Source organism: Elephantulus edwardii, unplaced genomic scaffold (assembly GCF_000299155.1).
Source record: "Elephantulus edwardii isolate Elephantulus edwardi_28Jun2011 unplaced genomic scaffold, EleEdw1.0 scaffold00436, whole genome shotgun sequence".
NCBI classification, from domain to species: Eukaryota; Metazoa; Chordata; class Mammalia; order Macroscelidea; family Macroscelididae; genus Elephantulus; species Elephantulus edwardii.
Window position 1 is genome coordinate 718088 of NW_006400186.1, and position 6998 is coordinate 725085.

Here is a 6998-nt window from a genome sequence, read left to right on the forward strand (position 1 = left end):
TGCTGCATTGAAGAACAAAGAATTCATGCAATGTTATTAAAATTGGGTGACTCTTGAGGACATTATGCTGAGTAAAATATCTCAGTCACAAAAGGACAAATACTGCACAGTGCCACTGTTTTAGAACAGGATTGACATTAGGGTTTGTAATGAGACTGAGAAAAATTGGATAAATATGTATACTGCATTGAAACAGATGAGGGGGAGCACAGAATAAAAGCAATCTGTGATTAGGAATTATGGTTATTACAAGAGTCCAGGATAAAGGTTGTATAGTGGAGTGTACTGGGGGGGGGGGGGATTGTGTACCAATGAAGGAATTTTTCTTTTACTTTTCAAAGAGAGGAGCAAACTGGAGGAGAGGGATGGGCAGGGCAAGCACCACAACAATGAATGAATGGAAATTCAAAATCTCTATAAATGTTCATTAAAATAAATAAAATATTTAAAAAAAAGAAAGAGAGAAACAAGGCAGGAGGCATCTCACTCCCTGATATCAAATTCTACTACACTGCCATGGTGGTCAAGACAACATGGTATTGGTACAATGACAGGCACCTAGAGCAATGGAATAGAATTGAGAATCCAGAAATCAGCCCATCTACCTATGGTCAACTGATTTTTGTCATTAGTGCTCAAGATATCAAATAAATTCTGCAGGTGATGTTTAAATTCCATTATAATTAACTTAACATCTTGTTTTGACTCTTGTGGATTTATTTTTCACTTTCTTTAGTTTTATTTTAAACACGTATTCAAGTAATGGATGTATTTTCTATAGTTGGTCTCTGATCTTGTATTGACTGCTGATATTGAACTTATCCACTGCCATTCTCCACAGATGTGCTCAGTCTGATCTCAATGTATTCCATCAGAAGACATCCACATGCATAGTTGTATAACATAGAAAAGTTATAAGCAATGCATAAATCATTGCACAAATTTCTATCATGCAATCTCTCCATCATTTCTGTAATTGAGGCCATATTTGATAGCAATATTTGAAACCAATCTTTTTTTGTTTCCAAATTTCTCATTTCGGTCATTAGTAATTATCAACGCATCTTGATTACCTGTTTAATCAATTTCAGACTGCAGAAGTTGGTAGAATTCTTCAAGTTCTTCTCTTAGGCTTGAGAGGGCGGAGCATATATTTAAATAACAGTCACATTAACAAGCCTTGCTTGAGTGCATATGGATTGTACTTCATGATAGATCTTTAAATATTCTTTTTGACCATTTCTTTTCATGTTATCATTCCTAACAAAGTAGATCATGTGATTTTTCTGATTAAAAATTGGCAAACTCAATTCATATTAGCTTACCAATGCCTACCTACAGCATCAGTATTTAACATTTTTTACAACTTTTGCTTTTCTAGATTCATATTTTGCACATTCATAGTCCAAGTATTGATGGTTGTTTGCAGCTGTTTCTCCTTTTTTAGTGGTGCAATATCAGCACATGAAGGTCCCTCACTGAGTAAAAGCCTAACTCTCTTAGAGTAGATTCTTCTTTGAGGAGACAACTCTTCCCAATTACAGTTTATTTGCATTTCCATCTAAGGGGTTCATCTTCTGTGACTACATGGAACAATGCTCCACTGTTATCCATAAGGCTTTCAAGGACTTGTTATTACCCAAATGAATGACTAGTTATGCTTTCTAATCTGTTTTAGTCTAGATGCTCCACTAAACTCTGGCTACTGTGGATGACCCTGATGATATTAGAAATACCAGAGGCATAGCTTTCAGCATTACAGCAACACACAAGCTACTATAGTATGTATGGCAGACTTATATACTAGTGGTTTATATAACCTTGTATATGCATGCCAATAAAAACAATCTTTGAGTATCTTGTGTACAAGTGAGCTGATTGCAGACCCTCTCATGCCTCCTTTTCTTTCTTTTTATTTGTAGGAGTTGTTGTTGTTGTTAGGAGTCATCAAGTTGAGTAAAACTCATAGTGACTCTATGAGAAATATATTCTAAACCTAGATCCTGTGCCATCTTCACACTTCCTGACACACTAGGGCCCATTGCGACAGTCACTGTGTCAATCCACCCAGTTGAGGGTCTTCCTCTCCTTCACTGATCCTCTGCCTTTTCAAGCATGATATCCTTCTCCAAGGAATAAACTCTTCTAGTAATATTCCCAAAGTATGTGAGGTGAAGCTTTATCATCTTTGTCTCCAAGGAGCATTCTGGCTACATTTTCTCCAAGACATATTTGTTCCTTTGGCAGTTCATGAGATGTTCAGTATTCTTCTCCAACACCACAACTCACAGGCATCAATTCTTCTTCTGTCATCCTTACTTCTTGTCCAGCTCTCAGATACATAGTGAGTAACTGAAAAGAAGAAGGACTGAATCAGACTCACCTTGGTCCTCAAACTGACATCATTGCTCCTCAATAATTTGGACAGGTCCTTGACTGCATACTTTCCTAGGGCAATACATCTCCTGAATTCCTGACTGCAGATCAAAAAACCAAGGGTTTTGATTGTGTATCCAAATAAGATGAAGCTGTCAACATTTTCAATCTTTTCTCCAAGCATTAGTAATAATAATGGGGGACTAGAATGCAAAAGTTGGATCAGTAGTTGGAAAATACAGACTTGTGACAGAAATGAGGCTGGGGATAGAATGATAGAATTCTGAACAAGCAATGATTTATTCATAGAAAATACCTTTAATAAGAAACATAAACACAGGCTATACATAAGCATTTCACTTGACTGGATGCACAGGAATCAGATTGATTACATCTGTGGAAGGACTCGTTGGAGAAGTTCAATCTCAGCAGTGAAAACTAGGCGAGGTGCTAATTGTGGAAAAGACCATCAACTGCTCATATGCAAGTTCAAATTAAAGCTAAAAAGGTTAAATCATATCCACAGGAATCAAAATTTAGTTTTTAATCTATCCCCCATGAATTTAAAAACCAATTCAGGAGTAGGTCAGAGGCCTTGAACAATAATGAACCAAGACCAGATAAGCTGTGGAAAGTCATTACAAAGAAAAAGAAAAGACCAAAATGGATGTCAGAAGAGACTTTGAATATTGCATTAGAGTGCCAAGAAGCCAAAGCAAAGGGAAGGAATCAAGAAGTTAAGGAGTCAAAGGGCAGATCAGGAAGATAAGGCAAAATATTATCATGAAATGTGCAAGGAGCTGGAGTCAGAAAATCAAAAGGGCTAAATTTGCTCAGCATTTCTTAAGCTGGATGAACTAAAGAAAAACTTCAAGTCATGAGTTGCAATGTATAAGGATGTCATGGGCAAAATATTGAATAATGCAGGAAGCATTAAAAGAAGATGGAAGGAGTATACAAAGTTATTGTACCAAAAAGAATTAGCTGACACAGAAAAATGTCAAGAAATAACATATGATCAAGAGGCAATGGTGATGGGGGCTGCTCTGAAGGACTTGGCAAAAAATAAAGCTTCAAGAATAGATGATATACCAATTGACATATTTCAGCAAACAGATGATGTCCTGCATGTGCTCACCAAGTTGTGCCAAGAAAACTGGAGGACAACTACTTAGCCAACTGACTGGAAGAGATCCATATTTATTTCTGTTTTTAAAAAGGTGACCAAACAAAGTGTGGAAATTATCGAATAATATCACTAATATCACACACTAACAAAATCCTGCTGAAGATTATCCAGAAATTACTGGAACAGTACATTGACAGAGAATTACCAGAAATACAAGCTGGGCTTAGAGGAGGTTGTGGCACTAGAGACATTATTGCCAATGTCAGATGGATCTTGGCAGAAAGCGAAGAGTACCAGAAGAATGTCTATCTGTGTTTCATTAACTATGCAAAAACATCTCACTGTGTGGATCACAATAAATTGTGGCTAACCTTGATGAAAATGGTAATTCCAGAAGACTTGATTGTGCTTATGCGAAACCTATACTTGGACCAAGAAGCAGTCATCAGAACAGAGGAAGAAAACACTGCATGGTTCAAAATCAGGAAAGGAGTGGGTGAGGGATGCATCCTGTCCCCATACTTTTTCAATCTTTGTGCAGAACAGATCATCTGGGAAGCAGGGCTTTATGAGGAGGTGTGTGGCATCAAGATTGGAGAAAGACTCATCAACAACCTACGATATGCAGATGACACAACCTTGCTTGCTAAAACTGAAGACCTGAAGCTCTTGCTGCAGAATGTCAAGGACTGTAGTCTTAAGTAGGGATTAAAGCTCAACATCAAGAAGACAAAGATTTTCACCACTGGGCCAATTGGCAGCACCATATTAGATGGAGAAGAGATTAAGGTTGTTAGCAATTACAACTTGCTCGGATCCACAATCAGCACTCTTAAACATCAGCAGTCAGGAAATCAAAAGATAAATTGCACTGGGAAAATCTGCTATCATGGACCTCTCCAGAGTGCTGAAAAGCAATGCTGTCAGGCTACATACAAAGGTGCACCTAATCTAGGCCATGGTATTCTCAACTACTTGTTATGCTTCAGAGAGCTGGACAATAACTAAGGATGGCAGAAGAATAGATGCCTTGGATTTGTGGTGCTGGAGAAAAGTCTTGAATATACCATGGACTACTAAGAAAATAAATTGCTCTGTCTTGGAGAGGGTGAAACCAAGTCTATCCTTTGAGGCTAGAATTGTGAAGCTCTGCCTCATCTATTTTGGGGACATGACCAAGAGAGTCTTTGTCTTTGGAGAAAGACAGCATGCTTGGAAGGGTAGAGGGACAGCACAGGAGAGGAAGACTTCGGATGAGATGTATTTATACAGAATCTGGGCAATGGAGGTTGGTGTGTCAAAATTAGTGAGATTGGCTCAGGACAGGGTAGGGTTCTGAGCTGCTGTACATAGGGTAGCTGTACATTGCAGGCAATTCAATGGCACAAAACAATAAAAACATACTGTCTTGGCTGTTTTTTATTTAAGCTCATGTTTAGTCTGTTAATTGAAATATGTCAACTGGTATATCATCAGTTCCTGGGGCCTTATTCTTAGCCAATTCTTTCAAAACAGTCTGAACTTCTTCCATCATGGTGATAGACTTCCCTATGGTGATAGGCTCTTGCTCATATGTTGTTTCATTAAATTCTTCTGTGACTGCCAATTCTTTTTGTTATAATGACTCTGTATACTCTTTCCATCTTCTTTTAATACTTGCAGGATCACTCAATATTCTGCCCAAAACATCCTTAAGTATTACAACTCGAGGCTTGAATTTTCTCTTCAGTTCCTTGAGCTTAAGAAATGCTAAGTGAGTTTGGCCTCTGATTTTCAAACTCCAGCTCTTTGAACACTTCATTATAATACTTTACTTGGTCTTGCCGCACAGCCTTATGAAATCTCCTGTCCAGCTCCTTAATGTCTTGATTTCTTTCTTCTTCTTTGGCTTCTCGGCGCTCCAGTGAAATATGCAGAGTCTCTTCTGACATCCATTTTGGTCTTTTCTTCCTCCTCCATCTTGGCAATGACCTTTTGCACTCTTCCTGGATGATATTCTTGATATCTTCCCATAACTCATCTGGTCTTCACTCATTAGTGTTCAAGGCCCCAAACTTGTTCCTGTGATGGCTCTGAAATTCAGGTGGGATAGACTCAAGGTCATATTTTGGTTCCTGTGGGCTTGATTTCATGTTCCTTAGCTTCAGCTTAAACTTCCATATGAGTAGTTGTTCCACAATCAGCACCAGGCCTAGTTTTCATGGCTGATATTGAGCTTCTCCAGCGGCTCTTTCCACAGAGGTAGCCTATCTGATTCCTATGCATACCATCAGGTAAAATCCATGTGTATAATCTGCGTTTATGTTTCATGTAAAATGTATTTGCCATGAATAAATTGTTGATTGTGCAAAATTCTATAATCCTATCTCCAGCATTATTTCTGTCACCAAGTCCATGCTTTCCAACTACTGATCCTTCTTCTCTGTTCCCAACTTTTGCATTCCAATCACCCATCACTATTAATAAATCTTGATTATATGTCTGATCTATCTCTGACTGCAAAAGTTGGTAGAAATCACCTGTTTCCTCTTCTTTGGCTCTGGTTGTTGGTGCATATATCTGAATGATAGTGCTATTTACTGGACTTCCTTATATACATATGGATATTATGCTGTCACTCACAATATTCATTTTCAAGACACATCTAGAAATGACTTTTTAACTATGAATACAACCCCACTTTTTCTCACCTTTTCATCTCCAGCATAAGAGACCATATGATCACCTGATTCAAAATGTCCCATGCCAGTCCATCTCATCTTGCCAATACCTAGTATGTCAATATTTCTGCATTTCATTTCTTCTTTAACAATATCAAACTTACCCACATTCATAGTTCTCACATTCCATGTTCCAGCCACTAGTGTCTGCTTACAACTGTTCCTCCTTCTTACTATTTCCATACTTGAAAGTTCCACATCTATTGCCCTATCTGCTAGTCTAAGTGTGTTCTGTTGTACATAGGGTTTTCAAAGGCCTGATATTTTGGAAGTTGATGGCCAATCCTTCTTCCTAGTCTGTCTTAATTAACAGATGCTGCTCTAGATGTGCTCACCAAGCTGTGCCAAGAAATCTGGAGAACAACCAGTTGGCCAACTGACTGGAAGAGATCTATATTTGTTCCCATTCCAAAGAAAGGTGATTCCACAGAGTGCGGAAATTATCAAACAATATCATTAATATCACATGCAAGCAAGATTTCTCAACAGAGAACTACCAGAAATGCAGGCTGGATTTAGACGGGGCCATGGTATTAGAGATATTGTAGCTAATGTTAGATGGATTTTGGCTGAAAGCAAGGAGAACCAGAAGAATATTTCATTAATTATGCAAAGGCATTTGACTGTGTGAATCATAACACACTGTGGCTAACTCTGAGAAGAATGGGAATCCCAGAACACTTGATTATGCTAATGTGAAACCTATACTTAGACCAGGAGGCAGTCGTCAGAACAGAGTAAGGAAACACTGCATGGTTCAAAATTGGCAAGGG